The following is a 22207-nucleotide window of genomic DNA, read 5'->3' as shown; positions in this document are numbered from 1 at the left end:
GTGTCCCCCGGCGCCCTGGAATCCAGGGCCTTTGCCCCTGGAATCACATTCTCGGGGCCTTACAGCCCCCTCCACCAGGAGCTGCTGCCTGAGCTTCCCCCAAAGTCCCATCAGGCATGTGCTCCAGCCCTTTACTGAGCTTGGCCCCCCGGTCTGTGGGGCACTCTCCCCTGGGGTGCACTTCCTCTGTTAGTGACTTTGGGAACCTGGAGGCTCCACTGCTCCTTCTGCAGTTCTGCCTGAGTTCCCTGCTAAGTGCTTTTCTGTCTGGGAAGAATCTGTTACAGATTTTTTAAAGTTGCTGCTTCTCTGGGACTGGGCTTTCCTGTCCTGGAGGCTTTCACCACCTGGCCTTAGTCCGACTCCTTGTGGGGGCCCCTCCCCAAGTTGATTCTTTTTAAAATTTTATTTTTTATTTATTTATTTATTTATTTATTTATTTATTCATTTATTTAATTTATTCCATCTTCCTACCTTGTTAGAAGTGCAAACTCTTCTCTCTGTAGCGTTCCAGCTGTTCTCTCTTTAAATCTTAGGCCAAATTCGTAGGTTTTCAGGATGATTTGAAAGTTATCTAGGTAAGTTGGTGGGGACAGGTGACTTGGGGACCCTACTCTTCCACCATCTTGCCCTGGCCTCTCAAGATGGTGTTCATTAAGTTTACAGCCCCAACTTCTGGGAGAGTACATTCTAACATGGATGTATTTGTGTGGACAAATCATAATTATTAGGACCAAAAGGATCCATAGAGATTATGTAGTTCAACCCTCTGATTTCACAGATGCATTTTTAAAAATAGTTTGCACACCCAGTGGGGAGCCCAACATAAGGCTTGAAGTCACGATCATGAGATCAAAACTTGAGCTGAGACCAAGAGTCAGATGCTTAACCAAGTGAACCATCCAGGTACCCCTTACAAATGAATTTTAAAAGCCCAAATAATATAAAGGGATTTCACAAGGCCACATACATGATGGAAGAATTTTGACCAGAAGTCAGGCTTCCTAAATCCCACTTGATTGATCTTACCAGTGCATGGTCCTTCATAAGTATAAGGATCATGAATCCAGTTCTCCAGTGGGAAGTGGAGCTCCATGAATGGCAATAAAGTATTTGTATTCTTCAGTTGTATTTTGAAGTGTGAAGAGCAAGATGCAGGTGTTGCTAGAGATGCTGGGGACCTGGAGGGTCTAAGGAACTGTATCTGGGTTCATCATAACAACCCGGGAAATCTCAGGCCCAGGTGAGTGCTAGAGCCTTTACTAATAGGCTCAAAAGCTTAATATAAAGCATGGGAGCATTAAAAAAAAGATATGCCTCATTACCCAGCAAACTCTAAGACCATCCTTAGTGATAGGGGATAAACCCCAAACACTGGCAGATTTTCTTATCGCAGTTAAACTTGAGAACCTAAGATAATTTAATATACAAAATAATACTATTAAACAGACTCCTCAGGCTCAGCTTCCAGTCTTGTTCATTTTTTAAAAAGTCATTTTTATTTTTTAAACTTAATTTCAATTAGACAACATATCATATATACCTAGTTTCTGACAGTCTCATTCACTTTAACAAATATAATTTAGGTAACAGTAACATCATGAAAAACAACATTCTTCTTGTGAATGGACGTAGACTGCAAGAAAAATGATCACATGACTTAGCCTTGGCAAGCAGAGAGAAAGTACTAAATTTGGCCCTTATGAAAATGGGTTCTATAAATGGCTGGTCATCACACAAGTAATAGGGCTTTTCAACTCTCTGTACGTGTGTGTGTGTGTGTGTGTGTGTGTGTGTGTGCATGCTTGCATGTTTAGGTTATAGATTTACAGATGTTGGCTCTCAAAATAACCTTATTTATCCCAAGCCTTTTCTTCTACAGATGGTAAACAGTGAGAATGATAAATGGGCAGTGACTTGTCCAAAGTCATGCAATGCATCAATGACAAAATTTAGGCTAGATCATAAGTCTCTTGACTGCCAGTCCTGTACTCCCCCCTTCCCACTTTACTTTGCACTGGGCTGATAGGATTGGGGCACTCCTCCCACAAGCCATCATAGTCAACCTTAGTTATACCTCTATCAAAATAAAACTTTGCTTTAAACAGTGGCTTTTGCCTGTTATCTTTGAAAAAATATCCTTTACTATAGCAACAGGATTATCTGGAGACTGGAACTGGCCTATATTAGGCTGCAAAACCCCCTACTGCTCTTAAGACAAATCCTCAGTGAAGCAAAAAGATAGGCAGGAGAGCAGTGTGCATATGGCTATAAAAGGCCATATGAAGAGTAACCCTAAATTGGAAGCCATATGATCCTTTGAAGTAGGTGACAGTGGCATTAAGGGAGTTTGGTGTGACCATTGTGATTGATTAAACATTTATTAAAGGCCAATTTTATATCAGATAATTTGGTATGGTAGAACAACATAGCTTTTAGCATCGGAATGTCCAAATTTTACTTAGACCACTTGCTAGAAGTGTGTTCTCAGGTCATCCTAGATTTCTTTCTTTTTTTTAAAGATTTATTTATTTATTTATTTATTTATTTATTTATTTATTTATGAGAGAGAGAGAGAGAGAGAGAGAGAGAGAGAGGCAGAGACACAGGAGGAGGGAGAAGCAGGCTCCACGCCGGGAGACTGACGTGGGACTCGTTCCCGGGACTCCAGGATTGCGCCCTGGGCGAAAGGCAGGCGCCAAACCACTGAGCAACCCAGGGATCCCCTCTTTCTTTTTTTAAAAAAGGATTTTATTTATTTGTTAGAGAGAGAGAGCATGAGCCAGGGGGACAGGCAGAGAGAGAGAGACAAGCAGAACTCTCCGCCCCCGCCCAAATAGGGAGACTGATGATGCAGGGCTTGATCCCAGGACTCTGGGATCATGACCTAAACTAAACGCAGATGCTTAACCAACTGAGTCACCCAGGCACCCTGGTCATCCCATATTTGTGAACCTTAGTTTTATCATTTATTAAATAGGAAGAGTAATAGTAGTTATCTTCCAGGGTTGTTGGGAGTTTAGATGAAGTAATATATGTAAGGTGCTTATTTAGCTTCTAGTATATAGTGAGCGTGGAATAAATACTCTTTATTTGCTATGTGGAATGAAGAAGTGAATATGTAAGAGCTAGCTTACCAGAGGAAATTGATTTTTTCTTTGGATTGATTAATGGACTTCCAAAGAGAATACATTAGTAATCATGTATATTGGCTTCTGTACATTTTTTGTGGCATCTTTGTGGATAAAATGAAGAAACATGGGCTGAGTGATGGAGTAGCATTTTAATCAATGATATGAATGTAGATATAGTGATATAAGCAGTGATATGATTAAATTGTAGTTGACAGAAAGCTGGGAGGAAGAGCTAATATGTTGGATGTCAGAATCAAGAGGTAAAAAAATTCTTGGATAGGCTAGAATAACATGTCAAAACAAACACAAATACATTAAATATGAACAAAATAGGTCCTGCTTTCACAACTACAAATGTCTAGGACAGGGAGATCTGACTGGATTACAAGTCTTATAGCTAACACTTGGGTGTTGCAATTGACGGAAAACACAGTAATGAGCTGAAATTATGACATGGCTGCTAAGAAAAGCTACTAAAACCACAGGCCACTTTATTGGTATGCAGATCAAAGGAAAGCTAGCTGCAGGGTACGGTAGACCTTAAGAGATTTTCTACCTTTTGTTTTCTTAGGGCACTGTACTCTGCTGGTTCTCATACTGATTCTTTGTTTATTCTCCAATGTCATTTGAGAACTCTTCCCCTGTCTCTATTTCTCCATACCTCTAACTTTATTGAGGTATGATTGATAAACAAAAATTATATACATTTAAGGTGTATAATTTGATATTTTGATATATGTATACATTGTGGAATGATTACCACAATCTAGCTAATTACCATAGTCTTCCATTAAGGAAAAAAATCTACTTATAATTGCACCAAAAGTCATAAAATACCTAGGAATAAACTTAACCAAAAAGGTGAAAGACCTGTACTCTGAAAACTATGAAACATTAAAGAGGACACAAAGAAATGGAAAGGCATTCCATGCCCATGGATTGGAAGAAAATATTTATTTATTTATTTATTTATTTATTTATTCATTCATTCATTTATTTTCAAGCCACATGTGTAACTTTATTTTTATTTATTTATTTATTTATTTATTTATTTATTTATTTATTTTTATTGATGTTCAATTTGCCAACATATAGTATGACACCCAGTGCTCATCCCGTCAAGTGCCCTCCTCAGTGCCCATCACCCAGTATCATTTACTTATTTTTAAAACATCTTATTTGTGGAAGAAAAAATATTGTTAAAAGATCTATACTACCCAAAGCAATCTACACATTTAATGCAATCCCTATCAAAATACACCAGCATTTTTCACCGAACTAGGAGAAACAATCCTAAAATTTGTCTGGAACTATGATAGACCCTGAATAATCAAAGGAATCTTGAAAATGAAAAGCAAAGCTGGAGGCATCATAATTTCACACTTCATGTTATATTACAAAGATACCGTGATCAAGACAATATGGTACTGGCACAAAAATAAATATATAGATCATTGGAACAGAATAGAAAGTCCAGAAATGAACTCACTACTATATGGTCAATTATTCTTCAACAAAGCAGGAAAGAATATCCAGTGGGAAAAAGATAGTCTCTACAACAAATGGTGTCAGGAAAACTGGAAAGCTACATGCAAAAGAATGAAACAGGACTACTTTCTTATACCATACACAAAAATAAATTCAAATGGATGAAAGGCCTAAATGTGAGACAGGAAACCATTAAAATTAGAGGAAAACACAGACAATAACCTCTTTGACATCCACTGTAGCAACCTATTACTAGATATCTCTCCTGAGGCAAGAGAAACGAAAGCAAAAATAAACTATTGGGGCTTCATCAAAACAAAAAGCTTCTGAACAGTGATGGAAACAATCAACAAAATAAAAGGCAAACTTTAGTGAGAGAAGATATTTGCAAATGACATATCTGATAAAGGGTTAGTATCCAAAAGATATAGAAATCTTACAAAACTTACCACCACAAAACCAAATAGTCCAAATAAAAAAATGGGCAGTAGACATAAATAGACATTTTTCCAAAGAAGACATACAGATGACCAACAGACATGAAAATATGCTCAACATCACTGATCATTAGGGAAATACAAATTAAAACTACAATATCACTTCACACCTGTCAGAATGGCTAAAATCAACAGCACAAGAAACAACATGTGTTGGTGAGGATGTAGAGGAAGGGGAACCCTCTTGCATTGTTGGTGGGAATGAAAACTAGTGCATCCACTGTGGAAAACAGAATAGAGGTTCTTCAAAAAAGTGAAAAATGGAACTACCCTATGATCCAGCAATTGCCCTACTAGGTATTTACCCAAAGGATACAAAAATACTAATTCCAAGGAATACATGCACTCTGATGTTTAGAGCAGCATTATCTACATTAGCCAAATTATGGAAATAGCCCAACTGTCCACTGACAGATGAATGGTTAAAGAAGATGTGGTATATATAGACAATGGGAATTTTATTCAGCCATCAAAAGGAATGAAATATTGCCATTTGCAATGACATGGATGGAGCTAGAGAGTATAATGCTAAGCAAAATAGGTCAATCAGAGAAAGACAAATAGCACATGGTTTCATTCATATGTGGAATTTAAGAAACAAAACAAACAAACAAACGGAAAAGAGACAGAGAGAGAAACCAAGAAACAGACTCTTGACAATAGAGAACAACCTGATGTTTAGCAAAGGGAAGGTGGGGGGGGTGGGTTAGATAAGTGATGAGGATTAAAAAGTACACTTACCAGGAGGAAAATAAAATAAAATCTAATAAAATAACAAACCATCTGTATTCCATTTAATTGAATGTAGAATATTTTATTTAACAAGTTTCCTATTTTTTCTTTCAAGATTTCATTTAAATTCAAGTTACTTAACATATAGTTAGCATTTGGGGAATATAAATAATAGTGAAAGGGAATAGAAGGGAAGGGAGAAGAAGTGGGTAGGAAATATCAGAAAGGGAGACAGAACATAAAGACTCCTAACTCTGGGAAACGAACTAGGTGTGGTGGAAGGGGAGGAGGGCGGGGGGTGGGGGTGAATGGGTGACGGGCACTGAGGGGGGCACTTGACGGGATGAGAACTGGGTGTTATTCTGTATGTTAGTATTAATTTCAGGAGTAGAATTTAGTGATTCAGTACTTGCATATAACACCCATGCTCATAAAAACCATGCCCTTCTTAATGCCCATCACTCATTTACCCTATCCCCCCACCTCCCCTCAAGCAACCCACAGTATGTTCCCTATAGTTAAGAGTCTCATATGCTTTTCCGCTTTCTCTGTTATTTTATTTTTCCTCTCTTCCCCTATATTCATCTGTTTTGTTTCTTAAATTCCACATATCAGTGAAATCATATGGTATTTGTCTTTTTCTACTGACTTGCTTAGCATAATACACCCTAGTTCCAACCACATCATTGCAAATGGCAAGATTTCATTCTTTTTGATGGCTGAGTAATATTCCACTATATATATATATATATATATATATATATATATATATATATATATATAATCTCACATCTTCTTTATCCATTCATCAGTTGATGGACATATGGGCTCTCACTCATTATCAGGAAAATACAAATCAAAACTACCATCAGATACCACCTTGCACAAGCCAGGATGGCTAAAATTAACAACTCAGGACACAATAGATGTCAATGAAAATGTGGAGAAAGGGAAACCCTCTTACTCTGTTTGTGGGAATGCAAACTGGTACAGCCACTCTGGAAAACAGTGTGGAGGTTCCTCAAGGTAAAAACAGAGCTACCCTAAGATCCAGCAATTGCACTACTAGGTATTTACTCAAAGGATGCAAAAATAGTGAATTGAAGGAGCACATGTACCCCAATGTTTATAGCAACATTATCCACAATAGCCAAAATATGGAAATAACCAGTTCCTATTGATGGCATTTGATTTTTTTTTTAGCTTCTTGCTTTTACTAACAATTCTGAATGCAGAGTTTTATTCACTTTTTGCCCCACTTATTTATTCTTATAAACACATTTTGTTTTATTTGAGTATAGTTGACAGACAGTGCTACATTAGTTTCAGGAGTATGACGGTGATTTAACAACTCTATACATTATGCTGTGCTCACAAGTGTGTAGCTAGCATCTGTCACCATACAATGCTATTACAGTATCATTGACTATATTCCCTAAGTTGCATCTTTTATTCCCATGACTTATTCATTCCATAATTGGAAGCCTGAATCTCTCATTTACATTCACCCATTTTGCCCAAACCCCCACCTTTTCCCCTCTGGCAACCATTTGTTCTCTGTAGTTGTAGATCTTATTCTGGTTTTGAAAACATCTTACTTAAACACAGCTCAAATATCAATTTCTTGAAATAGCACTTGTCAAAGTAACTAAGTGCATAGTTTTTATACCTATATCTTTGCACAGTTCTCTGATTATCTTTTCCTTAGATCACATTCTCCTGATGAGAATTACTAAGTCAAAGAGTATGTATTTTTCAAATTTTAATACATTAACAAACTTTACTTCAGAAATGGTGCGAAGGGCAGCCCGGGTGGCTCAGTGGTTTGACACCATCTTCAGCCCAGGGCCTGATCCTGGAGACCCGGGATGGAATCCCACGTCAGGCTCCCTGCATGGAGCCTGCTTCTCCCTCTGCCTGTGTCTCTGCCTCTGTGTGTGTGTTTCATGAATAAATAAATAAAATCTTTAAAAAAAAGAAATGGTGTGAAGACCTTTTAATTGACAAGGTCTTATATCCACAGCTATCAACTTGTAAGGCCAGTCCCAGAATCCTGTGTATAAAACAGCATGCAGGACCATATGTGAATAGTGACAAAAGTAGGACAAATAAAAGAAAGTGCAAGGTTAGGAAAAAAAAGTCAAAGGGAACTACTGAAATGATGAAATCATTGGAATTTAGCCCCACCTCTTGCCATATAAAAACTAATTAAGAGAGAAAAATTAAATAAAATAATACCATTGTTGGTTTAGTATTGCTATGGTTGTAGGAAATATGCATTCATACATTGTTCATGGAGTAAGAATTGGTACAACTTTTATACGGGACAATTTGATAATATATTTTAAAAGCTTCAAAGTTCTTGTTCTGTAAACTACCAGTTCTACTTATAAGATTTTATCCTAAGAATCAATATGAACAAAGGTCTATGTGTATTGGTTATTTAAAAAATTGGTATGGGGGCAGCCATCTGTCAAATTTTAAGGAAATATATTCAGATATACAATTTGTACCATATGGAAAAAAATCAATAGAATTTGAGGTACAAATGTAAAAAGTAAACTATAAAGGTATTATAAGAGAAAATAGGATATTTGTATAGCTTCTCTTTGGTTTTCTAAATGTTTATTTTTTATAGCATCCTCTTTTTATTTCATGTTTCTTATAACTCTGAGAATAATAAAAGTTTCTTTCTGCTCTTTTCTTTCTTTCACTGACTTATTTGATTTGCTTGTTTTGTTCTTTAATATAGGAGGCTTTCCTACAGGGGCAAGGCTTACCAACTGGTGATCTTCAGTATAAGATGACTGAGAACCTGGCTAGTTTACTAGAGACCCCCCCTCCCCGCCAATGACATAATCTATATAGGTCTTTTCTCTGGGAGTAGTTCCAGTTTTTTCAGAGATGAAATCTCCAATTTCCGATCTGGAAAATACTTATCTGGTTGCTGGTGTTCTTGGAACTAAGGTATTTGAGGGTTGGGAAAATGATCTTTAAAAATTTTATCTAGTGCCCCCACTTTCAGTATGGTGCCCCTTTCCTACCTCTCACTCTACCTGGGACATCTGAATCTGGGGGCTTTTGTGGATCGATTTTTAAAAACAAACTTCTAGTCTCTTGCCAGAGCAGGGAAAATGTATTTTTCTGGCTGAACAGGATGAGGAAAGGAATCAGAGTGTTCTAATAGCATTTCTTACACACTTCTTACACCAAATTCTCTGTTTTCAGGCTCTTGATGCATCCTGTTTTCTTTGGTTCAGTGCTATATCTAATTTCTGAGCTTTCCAGGAATTCTGTGGTATGCATTGTCTTGCTTCTCATTTCATATCCCCACCTTCTGCCACAGGCACATGCTTTTCAGCTTTTTTCAGCTCTGCTAATGTGCATCTGCTTTCCATTTTTTAAAAATGTATTTACATATCTCATTGGTTGCTGCTTTTATTCCTGTTCTCTTTGTCTTTGTGGATTTGTATCCCTTAAAAAACTCATTTCCTTTTATTTTAGTGAAGTTTTAGAAGGGTTAATAAACTTGTATTTAATCTGTCATGTTTAATGGGAAGTCCTTAAAATGTATATATTAAAATGAAAAATTCACATGCCCTTTGACCTGGAAATCTCACTTATGATAGTTTAAATGTCAGAAATAAAAGTGCCAGTAAGTTTACAAGGGTGTTTACTGAATTTTATTTGTAATAGTAACTACCTGAATGTCCACTGATAGGGAACTAGTTATGTTACATTATGGTATGTCTATATTATGGATTATTGTGTAGTAGTTGAAAGGAATAAGGCAGATTGACTTGGAAGGCTGCCCACGACACATTACTGGGTAAAAGAGAAAGCTCTAATAACCCCATTTTTGTGAAAGAAAATAAACTCATACTGTATGTTTATATATTTGTATATGTGAAGGAAAATTGTGTAAAGATTCACACTAGATTTTCACAGTGGTTACATTAAGGGGATAACTTTGGAGAGGGAGTGAAAGAATATATTAATTTAACTTTAGGGACTTTTATATTGTCTTTGAATTGCTTCAGTTAACCTGTGTTTCTTTTGTCATACAAATGACAAAACATACATGTTTTAAAAAAGGTATGGATGCAAGAATGTTCACTGCAACATTGTCTATGATAGTAAGAAATTGGAAAATAATTGTTTAACAATAAAGACTGGTTGTATATGTTTGTAATATCTGTATGGCAGGATATTATATACCTATTACGATCTTTTAAAACAATGTTTAATGTTGCATTAAAATAACCACAAATAATGCAAGGTGAAAAAGTAGGATATGGAATAATATGTACTTTGTAATTACAATGCTGTGATTTATTATTTTTAATATATATATATTTAAAGTAATATCTACACCCAACATGGGACTTGAACTCACAACCCCGAGATCAAAAGCCGCAGGCTTCACCCACTATGGCCAGTCTAGTGCCCTTCCAATATTGTAATTTAAATGTATATGCATTTAAAAGGCTAGAAGGAAATTTGCTATATTGGTTATTTAACACTGTATAACAAACTTAGTAATGTAAAATGACAATCATTTATTTTTATCTCTCAAGAGTCTGAGGATAGACTGGGCTCAGTTACATAGTTCTTGCTCACAATCTTTCACACAGATGCAGTTAGACAACGGCTGGAACTAGAGAAATCTAAGGCTTCCTCCTTCACATGTCTGGAAGTTGATGCTAGTTGCTGGCTAGAAACTTGGCTGAGGCTTTCAGCTGGAACACTTACATATGGCTTCTCCATGTGTCCTAAGTTTCCTCATAGCATGATGGCTGAATTCCAAGAACAAGTATCTTGAGAGAAAGAGAGCAAGTGCTCCAGCATGAGCCAGATGTAAGCTATATTGACTTTATGACCTATCGTTAGGAGTTATGCAACATCACATTCACTGCATTCTATTTATTAGAAGCAAGTCACAAGCCTATATTCTAGAGGACAGGAACTAAATTTTACTTCTCGATGGGACAAATGTCAAAGAATTTTTGGACTTTTTAAAAACCACCATATATGTTAATATGCTTAGTCAGTGTTAATATTATAAAAGATTTGCATTTTATTCTTTATTCTTTTTTTGAGTTTTCCAAATTGTTTACAGAAAATATATATTATTTTTAAAATAAGAGGAGAAAAGATAATAAAGTGCCATAGAGTAAATAAGAACATGGGACAGTTAAAAGACCTAAATTTTAGTTTTAGCTCTGCCACTAACTCATTGTAAACCTTGGGCAAGTCCCTTCCCCTCTTGGGGCCTCACTTTCTTCATCTACCACAATTAAAGGTTTGGACTACACGATCCCAGAAGGCTTTCCAAATGCTGGAATTTTTAGGACTTTTTTTTGTGACACTAGTGGATTCTGGCTCTTCCTTCTCATTTACATTTGCATGATCCTCTTCTGTTTATTCTTTCTATTTTGGTGTTTCCCAGGCTCCCTTAAGCTTGGGAGCTTGACCTCATTCGTTCTCACCATATTTCCTTCTCCCTTTGCTACACTTGCCCTGTGGAGATGCAACCCAGGGTAAGTCCAAGTTCTCACCATTTCTTGGCTCAACACTCAGGCTGTTGGAAAACACACATGCACGTGTACATGTATACACACACACACATACACACATCAATTTGGAGCTAACAGAAATTTATGGTTTCCCATTCTCAGCTAGGCCCAACCAGCTGCACAGCATCCCTTCAGTATGTCATTTTTTACATTCTTAGGGGCTATTCTGTGTTTTCAATTTTCTTCTTAATCTCTTTTTCTATCCTTTCTCTTTTCATTTGTGGAAGTTGACTTCATTTCCCACTTGACTGTGAATGTGGAGATAGTCAGGCAAGACCTCTCTCAACTTCCTCTCTTACTACCTAAAATTTCTATTTTATCTGGACCTGTTATCTACTCCTTTCCTCTGTCTCACTGGTGGGGGTATAGCTTCTCCTGCTGTGTGTGTATCTCTCTCTCCAAGCTCTGTATCATTCTATCTTGCTTCCTCAGACATTTATGTGATTAATCACCTCCACCCATGTGCACATAATTTTGTATCTTCAACCATTCTACTAGCTCTCTTCAACTTATTGTTGGTTGAAATATTCTATAGATATCAATTATATCCAGTTGATTGAGTGCTATTGAATCCAATTATGTCTTTACTGATTTTCTGCCTGTTGGATCTGTCCATTTCTGAAAGAGGAATGTTGAAGTCTCAAATTATAATAGGGGATTTATCTATTTTTCCTTGCAGTTCTATCAGTGTTTATCTCATTTGTTGTTAGGTGCATGCATATTAAGGATTGTTATGTCTTTTTGGATAATTGACCCCTTTATCATCATGTAATGCTCCTCTTTAGCCCTGATATTTTTCCTTGGTCCGAAGTCTGCTTTGTCTGAAATTTATAGCTTTCTTTTAATTCAGCTTTCTTCAGCTGAAGAAAACTTTTTCAGCTTTCTTCAGCTGAAGAAAACTTTTTCAGCTTTCTTCAGCTGAAGAAAACTTTTTCAGCTTTCTTCAGCTTCATCTTTCTTTTGATTAGTGTTAGTGTGGTATATCTTGTTCCATTCTGTTCCTTTCTTTTTTGGGTGTGTGTGTGTGTGTGTGTGTGTGCTGTAACATGTCTAAAACACAGCTTACTTCTCTGCCCTCAGAATCTCCCACATCTCCATGGAGGTACAGAAATTTGCTAAGTATCCTGATTATACTTTAGGCCTGTGATTCTAGATTGCCTTGAGACTCCTGGATTTTAATCTATAATGCCGATTTTTGGCTCTGAAATGCTGCTGTAGAAGGAGGCTGAGACCACTGCTCCACATCCTGTGTTAGATAGAGCATGAGCTTTTAACACCCTGAGGCTGTTGCAGAGCTGATTTGAGGAGCATATGGGGTAATTGAGTATTGGTCAACAGACCTAATAAGGATAAGAGCTTCACATGGGGTGTATATTACTTACTGAGGTTTGTTCACCAGGAAGATTAATCTGTCACTATAATGCCCTGTGGAATGCTGAAATGTCTGGCCCTCAAGGAGAGTGACTCATAATTGATGATCTCTAAGCTAGCAATACCTCTTTTTTAAAACCTTTTTTTGTAACAATTTTATTTTATTATTATTATTATTTTGTGTTGAAAAGAGCCACATTGGTAGTTATCTATTTTTTAAAAGAAGATTTTATTTCAGAGAGAGAGAACATATAAGCAGGAGAGGGGGCAGAGGGAGAGGGATAAGCAGACTCCCTGCTGAGCAGGGAGCCTGATGTGAGGCTCAGTCCCAGGACCCTGAGATCATGACCTGAGCTGAAGGCAGACGCTTAACCAGGTGAGCCACCCAGGCACCGTGGTAGTTATCTGTCTTAAACTTTTTTTTATTGAAGTGTAATCCTTTTATTTTTAATCTCTATGTATATCTTTATATTTAGAATCACTGCATATCTATGTGTCTGTTTTTATGTCAGTACTACACTTAATCTCTTGGTAACCACAAAACAAAAACCTACAATAGATACACAAAAATAAAGAGAAAAGAGCCCAATCATTACACTAAATAACACCATCAAACCACAAGAGAAGAAACCAAGAGAATAAGAAAAGAATAGAGAAGAGCTACAAAACAACCAGAAAACAATTAAGAAAATGGCAAACAAGCATATACGTATCAATAATTACTTTAAATGTAAAAGGACTAAATTTTCCAATCAAAAGAAATAGGATAGAGGAATGGTTAAAAAATAATAAGATCCTTCTATATGTTGCCTACAAGAGACCTACTTTAAACTTTTTTTTAAAATTTTTATTTATTTATGATAGTCACAGATTGAGAGAGAGAGAGGCAGAGACACAGGCAGAGGGAGAAGCAGGCTCTATGCACCGGGAGCCCGATGTGGGATTCGATCCGGGGTCTCCAGGATCGCGCCCTGGGCCAAAGGCAGGCGCCAAACCGCTGCGCCACCCAGGGATCCCAAGAGACCTACTTTAAACTATTTTTTATTTATTTTTTATTTATTTATGATAGTCACAGAGAGAGAGAGAGAGAGAGGCAGAGACACAGGCAGAGGGAGAAGCAGGCTCCATGCACTGGGAGCCCGATATGGGATTCGATCCCGGGTCTCCAGGATCGCGCCCTGGGCCAAAGGCAGGCGCCAAACCGCTGCGCCACCCAGGGATCCCGAGACCTACTTTAGATCTAAAAACACACACAGACTGAAAGTGACCTGATAAAAAATATATACCATGCAAATGAAAACAAAAAGAAAGCTGGAGTAGCAATACTCATATAGAGGCAAGCTAGACTTTAAAACAAAGACTGTAACAAAAAACAAAGGTAATTATATAATGATAAAGGGGTCAATGCAAGAAGAAGATATAATATTCATAAGTATTTATGCACCAAACATAGGAACACCAAAATATATAAAGCAAATATTAACAGTCATAAGGGGAGGAGCTGACAGTAACACAATAATAGGTTACTTTAATACCCCACTTGCATTAATAGATAATTTGATCCAGGCAGAAAATCAATATGGAAACATCAACCTTACATGACATATTAGGCCAGATAGGTTTATTTTTTATTTTTATTTTTTAATATTTTTTTAAATTTTTATTTATTTATGATAGTCACACACACACACACACACACACACACACACACACACAGAGAGAGAGAGAGAGAGAGGCAGAGACAGGTAGAGGGAGAAGCAGGCTCCATGCACCGGGAGCCCGACGTGGGATTCGATCCCGGGTCTCCAGGATGGCGCCCTGGGCCAAAGGCAGGCGCTAAACCGGTGCGCCACCCAGGGATCCCTAGGCCAGATAGGTTTAATAGATAAATATAGAACATTTTATTCAAACATTGCAGAATATATATTCTTTTCAAGTGCACATGGAACATTCTCCAGAATAGTCACATTTCAGATCACAAAATGACTCTAAGTTTGAAGTCATGACAAGCATGTTTTCTGACCACAACAGTATGAAGTTAGAAATCAATTACAAGAAGAAAGTGGAAAATCATATGATATTTGTCTTTCTATGACTTCACTTAGCAGAATATCCTCTAGATCCACCCATGTTGTTACAAAAGGCAAGATCTCATCATTTTTAATAGCTATTTTGACTATTATAGCTTTGTAATATAGTTTAAAATCAGGAAGTGTGATGCCTTCAGTTTTGTTCTTTTTTTCTCAAGATTGATATTGCTATTTGGAATATTTTGTGGCTCCATACAAATTCTAAAATTGTTCTATTTCAGTGAAAAAGGTCATTGGACTTATAATAGGTATTACATTGAATCTCTAGATTGCTTTGTGTAGTATGGACATTTTAGCAGTATTCATTCTTCTAATCCATGGGCACAAAAGAACTTTCCATTTATTTGTACTTTCTTCAATTTTTTGCATCAATGCCTTACAATTTTAGTGTATAGATATTTGCCTCCATGGTTAAATTTATTCCTAGGAATTTACATTTAAAGTAATTATTGATGGGTATGTATTTGTTGCCATTTTATTGTTTTCTAGTTGTTTTTGTAGTTCTTCTCTGTTCTTTTACTATTCTTTTGGTTTCTTTCCTTGTGGTTTGATGGTTTTCTTTAGTGATATTTGGGGTCTTTTCTCTTTATTTTTGTGTATGTATTGTACGTTTTTATTTTGTGGTTATAAGATTCATATATATATATATGTCTATTTTAAGATTATAGTTGCTTAAGTTTGTATATATTATAAAAGCACTACATTTTTACTCCTACCACGTTTTAATATTTTTGGTGTCATATTTTACATCTTTTTATCTTGTGTAACATTTAAGTTCTTGTAGTTACAGCTAATTTGACCATTTTTGTCTGTTAACCTCCATGCTAGCTTTTTCAGTGGCTGATCCAAAGTCTTTCCAATATATTTGCTTTTTTATACCAGTGAGATTTTAAGATTTCATATATTTTCTTACTTCTAGTTATGGCTTTTTCTTTCCCATTCAGAGAAGACTCTTTAACATTTCTTACAACATTGGTTTATTGCTGATGAATTTCTTTAATTTTTGCTTGTTTGGGAAACCTCTGTCTTTCAACTGAGTGATAACCGTGCCAGATAGAGTATTCCTGGTTTTAAGTTTTTCCTTTTCAGCACTTTAAATATATTCTGCCACTCTCCTGTGGCCTGCAACATTTCTGCTGAAAGATCTTATGACTTTTCTCTTGTATGTCACTATTTGTTTTTCTTTTGCTGCCATTAACTTTCTTTTTTTTTAGCTTTAACTTTTACCATTTTAATTATAATATATCTTGGTGTGGATCTCTTTGAATTCATCTTGTTTTGGACTCTGTGCTTCTTGCATCTGGATATTTGTTTTCTTCCCTAGGTTAGGGAATCTTTTATCCATTATTTCTTCAAATAAGTTTTCTGCCCCTTTCTCTCATTTTCCTCCTTCTGGGACCTCTTTAAAGTGATTGTTAGTATTGCTTGCTGTTGTCTCAGAGGTCCCTCAAACTATCCTCATATTTTTTGAGGGAGAGAGAGAGAGAAGGAGTTAGGCAGGGGCAGAGGGAGAGGGAGAGAGAGAATCAAACAGGCTTCATGCTCAGTGTGGAGCCCAGTGTAGGGCTTGATTTCGACCCTGAGATCATGACCTGAGCCAAAATCAAGAGTTAGATGTTTAACCAACTGAGCCACCCAGGCACCACATCCTCATTTTAAAAAAAATTCTTTTTTTCCCTCTTCTGATTGAGTGATTTTTCACTATCCTATCTTGCAGATCACTGATCTGTTCTTCTGTATCATCTGATGAGCTATTTTCATTTAAGTTATTGTATTTAAGTTATTGTATTCTTCAGCTCTAATTGGTTTGTTATCATATTTTTAAAAAACCTTTGTTGATATTCTTTTTTTTTTAAAGATTTTATTTATTTATTTATTTATTTATTTATTTATTTATTTATTTGACAGAGAGATAGGGAGAGCCAGAGTCCACAAGAAGGGGGAATGGCAGAGGGAGAGGGAGAAGCAGGCTCCCTGCTGTTCAGGGAGCCCGATGTGGGGCTTGATCTCAGGACCCTGGGATTATGACCTGAGTTGAAGGCAGACTCTTAACTGACTGAGCCACCCAGGTGCCCTTATTTGTTGGTATTCTTACTATGTTCTTCCATCCTTATCCTGAGTTCAGTGAGCATCTTTATTACTTTACAGTGAAAACTTTATCAGTAAATTACTTATTTCTCTTTTGTTAGGTTTTCTTCCCTGGGGTTTTATCTTCTTCTTTCATTTGAAACATATTTCTCTGTTTCCTCATTTTGTTTTTCTTTGTGTTTGCTTCTATGAATTAAGCAGAACAGCTACCTTTCCTAGTCTTGAAAGAATGGTTTTCTGCAGAAACATCTGCTGTGCAGACTGCATGTGTCTGATGGCTTTGCTGGGATAGCTGGAGCTGGAGTGGCATGGACTAGGGAGTCCTAGAGCATACCACACTAGGGCCACCTTATAGGGATGGTTAGAGCTGGAGCAGGTACAGGCTGGGTAGTCTCTGATTGTGCCATTCTGGGGTTGCCTTGGTGGGATGGCTGAAGCTGGAGTGGACATGGGTGTTGGGAAGTGTTCTAGGCCATGCATGCTGAGAGTACCATAGGGGAGTGGCCAGATCTAGTGTAGATCAGGTAGTCTTGCATGTGTTGCATCATGGCTTCTTTGTCAGGGTAGCCTGGGCTGGAGTGGGCATGGGCTGGGACAGTCCCAGGGTATGCCATGCTGAGGCCATCTTGATGGGACAGCTGGAGCTTGGATGGACATGGATGAGTGGTGTTCTGGGTTGTGCTATATTGGGGCCACCTTACTGTGATGGATGGATGGGCATAGGCTAGGGAGGGTTCTAGAATGTGCTGCACAAGGACTTCCTTGGAAGGATGGCTAGAGCTGGGGGTGTTGTGTATAGGATGTGCTGTGCTGTGCCAACTAGGGGGCATGGCTGGAGTTGGTGTGGTCCAGGTGCCCAGGGTGAGCTGAAGCATCCCTAGCAGACAGGTTAATGAGCCTGGACCCTGCTTCCATCCATACTATCAAGATGGAGATGGGAGGATAAAAATGTCACTAACAAATGCCTTTGATACCAGGGAGAGTTACAACAGTTCTCTGCCTATTTGGCAGATGTTCTAGAGTTAGTAAATGGATTTTATTCACTTAGAGTTTAGTTGCTTTTTTAAACTGCTTTTTTTAGGTGCACCTCAGGGTATGTGAGTCTGTGCATAGGTCCTTCAGTGATATCTTTCTATACTGCAGGTTGTTGCAGTGGGAGTGAAGTTCCCTTTGTTACTGTGTCTCCATCTTTCCTACACTTCTCTATGTTGTCCCTATATCATTTTTGTGTGTGTGCACAGAAGTTGTTCAATAAGCCCTCAGTTCTTCTTCAGGAAGAATTGCTCTATATGTAGGTATAGATTCAATGTGTTTGTGGAAGGAGGTGAGTTCAGAGTCTTCCTATGTCACCATCTTAGAGCACTGTATTTTTTAAAAAAGATTTTATTTATTTATTCATGAGAGACACAGAGAGATAGAGGCAGAGACATAGGCAGAGGGAGAAGCAGGCTCCATGCAGGGAGCCCGATATGGGATTTGATCCCGGGTCCCCAGGATCACGCCCTGGGCTGAAGGCAGCACTAAGCCACTGGGCCACCGGGGCTGCCCTGACCACTGTATTTTTGCTTTCTTGATAATGTCCTTTGATGCACAAAAGTTTTTAACTTTGGTGAAATCCCCAGTTTATTTTTTCTTTTATTGCTTTCACTTTTGGTGTCATTTGTAAGAATCTGTTGCTAAATGCAAGGTCACAATAGTTGAGTTTTGCTAACACTATTTCTTTCCCCATTGAATGGACTAGCCACCCATGTATATAATCAATTAGTCATATGTGTATGGATTTATTGCTGGACTATCCTTTCCCCCCATTTATCTATATATCTCTTTTAAAAATATTTTATTTAAATTCAATTTGCAGATTTAGTATAACACCCAGTGCTCATTCTATATATGTTTCTATGCATTACTGCACTCTTTTGATTGCTGTAGCTTTTTAGTAAGTTTTGAAATCAGGAAGTATGAGTACTCCAAATTTGTTTCTTCTTTTTCAAGATTGAGTATTTTGGCCCCTTGTGCTTCCATATGAGTTTCAGAATCAGCTTTCCATTTCTGATAAAAAGCCTGTTGGATTGTTGATACTGATTGCATTGAATCTGTAGGTGGCTTTGGGTAGTACTGACATCGTACCAATAATGAGTCTAATAATCCATGAACATGAGATGTATTTTCATTTATTTACTTCTTTCATTACTCTCATCAATGTTTTGTAGTTTTCAGTGTATAAACTTTTACATCTTTCCTTAAATTTATTCCCGGGTATTTTATTCTATTTGATATTGTTGTAAATGGAATTGTTTTCTTAATTTCCTTTTGGATTGTTCATTACAAGTATATAAAGATACAACTGGTTTTTGTGGCCTAATCTTGTATTTTTTACTCTGCAACTTTGCTGAATTCATTTATTGGCTGTAGTAGACTTCTCATGGACTTTTTGGGATTTCCTATGTATAGGAGCATGTCATCTGCAAAAAGAGATATTTTTACTTCTTCTTTCCAATTTAGATGTGCTTTATTTCTTTATCTTGTCTGTTTGAACTGACTAGAACTTCCAGTACAATGTTGAATAGTGGTAATGAAAGCAGGCATCCTTATATTTTTCTTGATCATAAGGGAAAGATTTCAGTCTTTTACCACTGAGTATAATGTTAGCAGTGCATTTCTCATAAATACTCTTTATCATGTTAAAGAAGTTCCATTCTATTCCTAGTTTATTGAATGTTTTTTATCAGATCATCTATTGAGGTGGCCACGCATTTTTTCTTCAGTCTATTAATGTGATGAATTACATTGATTTTCATATCTTGAAGCACACTTGCATTCCTATTAGCAATAATCACACCCGGGTAAACCTTCTTGGCTACGATACTGCCACTGTGCAAAGCTCCACACTTGCATTCCTGAGATAAATCTCACTTGGTCATGGTGTATATTCCTTTTGATAAGTTGTTTTATTTAGTTAGTAGTACTTGTTGATTTTTGTGTTCTCTTCTCATAAGGGATATTGATCTATAGATTTCATGTGATGTCTTAAACATTTTTTAAATTAAGTTTTAGATTTTATTTCTAGTATAGTTGACACTCAGTGTTATACTAATTTTAAGTGTACAATATAGTGATTCAGCAATTCTATACATTACTCAGTGGTCATCATGATAAGTGTATAATTTAATCTCCATCACCTATTTAACCCACCCCCCACCTACCTCCCTCTGATAATCATTAGTTACTTCTTTGTAGTTAAGAGTTTATTTCTTGGTTTGTCTCCCTCTCTCTTTTTTTCCCTTTGCTCATTTGTTTTCTTTCTTAAATTCCACCTATGAGGGAAAACATGGTATTTGTCTTACTCTGACTGATTTATTTCACTTAGCATTATACTCTATAGCTCCATTCATGTTGTTGTAAATGGCAGGATTTTATTTGTTTTTATGGCTGAGTAGTATTATATATATATATATATACATATATATATATATGTATATATATATATGACATCTTCTTTATCCATTAATCATTTGATGGACATTTGGGCTTTTTCCACAATTTGGCTATTGTTGATAATACTACTATAAACACCAGTGTGCATGTATCCTTCCCAATTAGTATTTTTGTATCCTTTGGGTAAATACTTAGTAATGCAATTGCTGGCTCATAGGCTTAGTTCTACTTTTAAATTTTTGAGGAACTTCCATACTATTTTTCAAAGAAGCTGCACCAGTTTGTATTTCCACCAACAGTGCATGAAAGTTCCCCTTTCTCTGCATCCTGTTATTTCTTGTGTTGTTGATTTTAGCCATTCTGACAAGTGTGAGATGATATCTCATTGTAGTTTTGATTTGTATTTCCCTGATGATCAGTGATGTACAACATTTTTTCATGTGTCTATTGGCCATCTGTATGTATTCTTTGGAAAACTGTCAATCCATATCTTCTGCCCCTTTTTCAGTTTGATTATTTGTGTTTTGGGCATTGAGTTTTAAAAGTTCTTTATATTTTGTGGGTACTAACTACTTATAAGATATGTCATTTGTGGGCTGGGAGGAGGGAGAATGGTGAAAGAGTAAGGGACCCTCATTTTATCTGGTCCCTTGAATTCAGCTAGGTATCTATCAAATCATTGTAAACATTTGTGAATTCAACCTGAGATCTAAGAAAAGAATTGCTGTAATTTTACAAATAGAAAGGCAACCAGTTTTTGCAAGGCAGGAGGTGTGGAGAGTGAATCTAGGGGATATATCAGAAGATAAACCTTAGAGGAGGGAACCTCTGTATGATGGCTGCTGGAAAATGATATAGAAATGGAGTACAAAACTGTAACTTGTAGAAGGTTGCTTCTGTGAGGGACTTCCCTGCCTGAAAGGTATTCAGGTGGCAAAGTGGGGCAGAATCCTAGGTGGGAAGGTGAGACCTCAGGATGCCCAGGGACACAAAAGGAAAGAAGATGGCTGAGTGCAGCAGAGTTCCTAGACATTGGAGTGAGGAAGCCAGCTACAATTAGTGAGCCCTGGAGTGGGCTCTCAGCTAGGTCTTGCCAAACCATGAATCATGGCATGATCAGGGGACTGCTATTGAAGCAGGGCCCTGAAACGCAGTGGAGGCTTCCTCCTTCCCCCAGGAGGAGTGGCACAAGTATGCACAGGTTTGGGCAATCACTACAGAGCAGGACATAGTGAACAGCAAAGCCATGGTGAGGACCCCTCTCCCCCCACTGAGAGGATTGGTATGGCTGTGCATTGCAGGAGTCTACAGAGTTTGGGGCACATAAAAGTGATTACTTTTCTCTGAGGGTGCACTAAAGAGTGGGAACTGCAATTAGCTTGGGGGCTGGTGATTGTGGCCCTGCCATTTTAACTTTTATTTCATCCTCTAAAGCAGTGTTGAAAACCTTCAGGGAATGAAAGCCACATAGGGCAACCCAAAGCAGCTTAAACTGACCCCAGCCTCCTGGCAAGGGGTGGTGCAACTCTGCTCAGGCAAAGACACCTGAGAATCGGCAACAGGCCCATCCCCCAGAAGACCAGCAGAAACAGGTTTATGGATCACACAGAACTGAAAAACTCCTATGCTAGGGGAAAATAGTGTATAGAATTTGAGTTTTCTTTTCATGACTCTTTAGTCTTTCAGTTTAAATTTTTCTTCTCCTTTTTTCCTTTTCAACTAGTTTATTTTATCAACTCTTTTTTAGCCTTTTAAAAATTTTCATTTTTACATTTACATTTTAGAGATATATTCTT

The sequence above is a fragment of the Nyctereutes procyonoides genome, unplaced genomic scaffold (assembly GCF_905146905.1).
Source record: "Nyctereutes procyonoides isolate TBG_1078 unplaced genomic scaffold, NYPRO_anot_genome, whole genome shotgun sequence".
Lineage (NCBI taxonomy): Eukaryota > Metazoa > Chordata > Mammalia > Carnivora > Canidae > Nyctereutes > Nyctereutes procyonoides.
The sequence above is the reverse complement of the archived record's forward strand: the minus strand, read 5'-3'. Positions refer to the sequence as shown.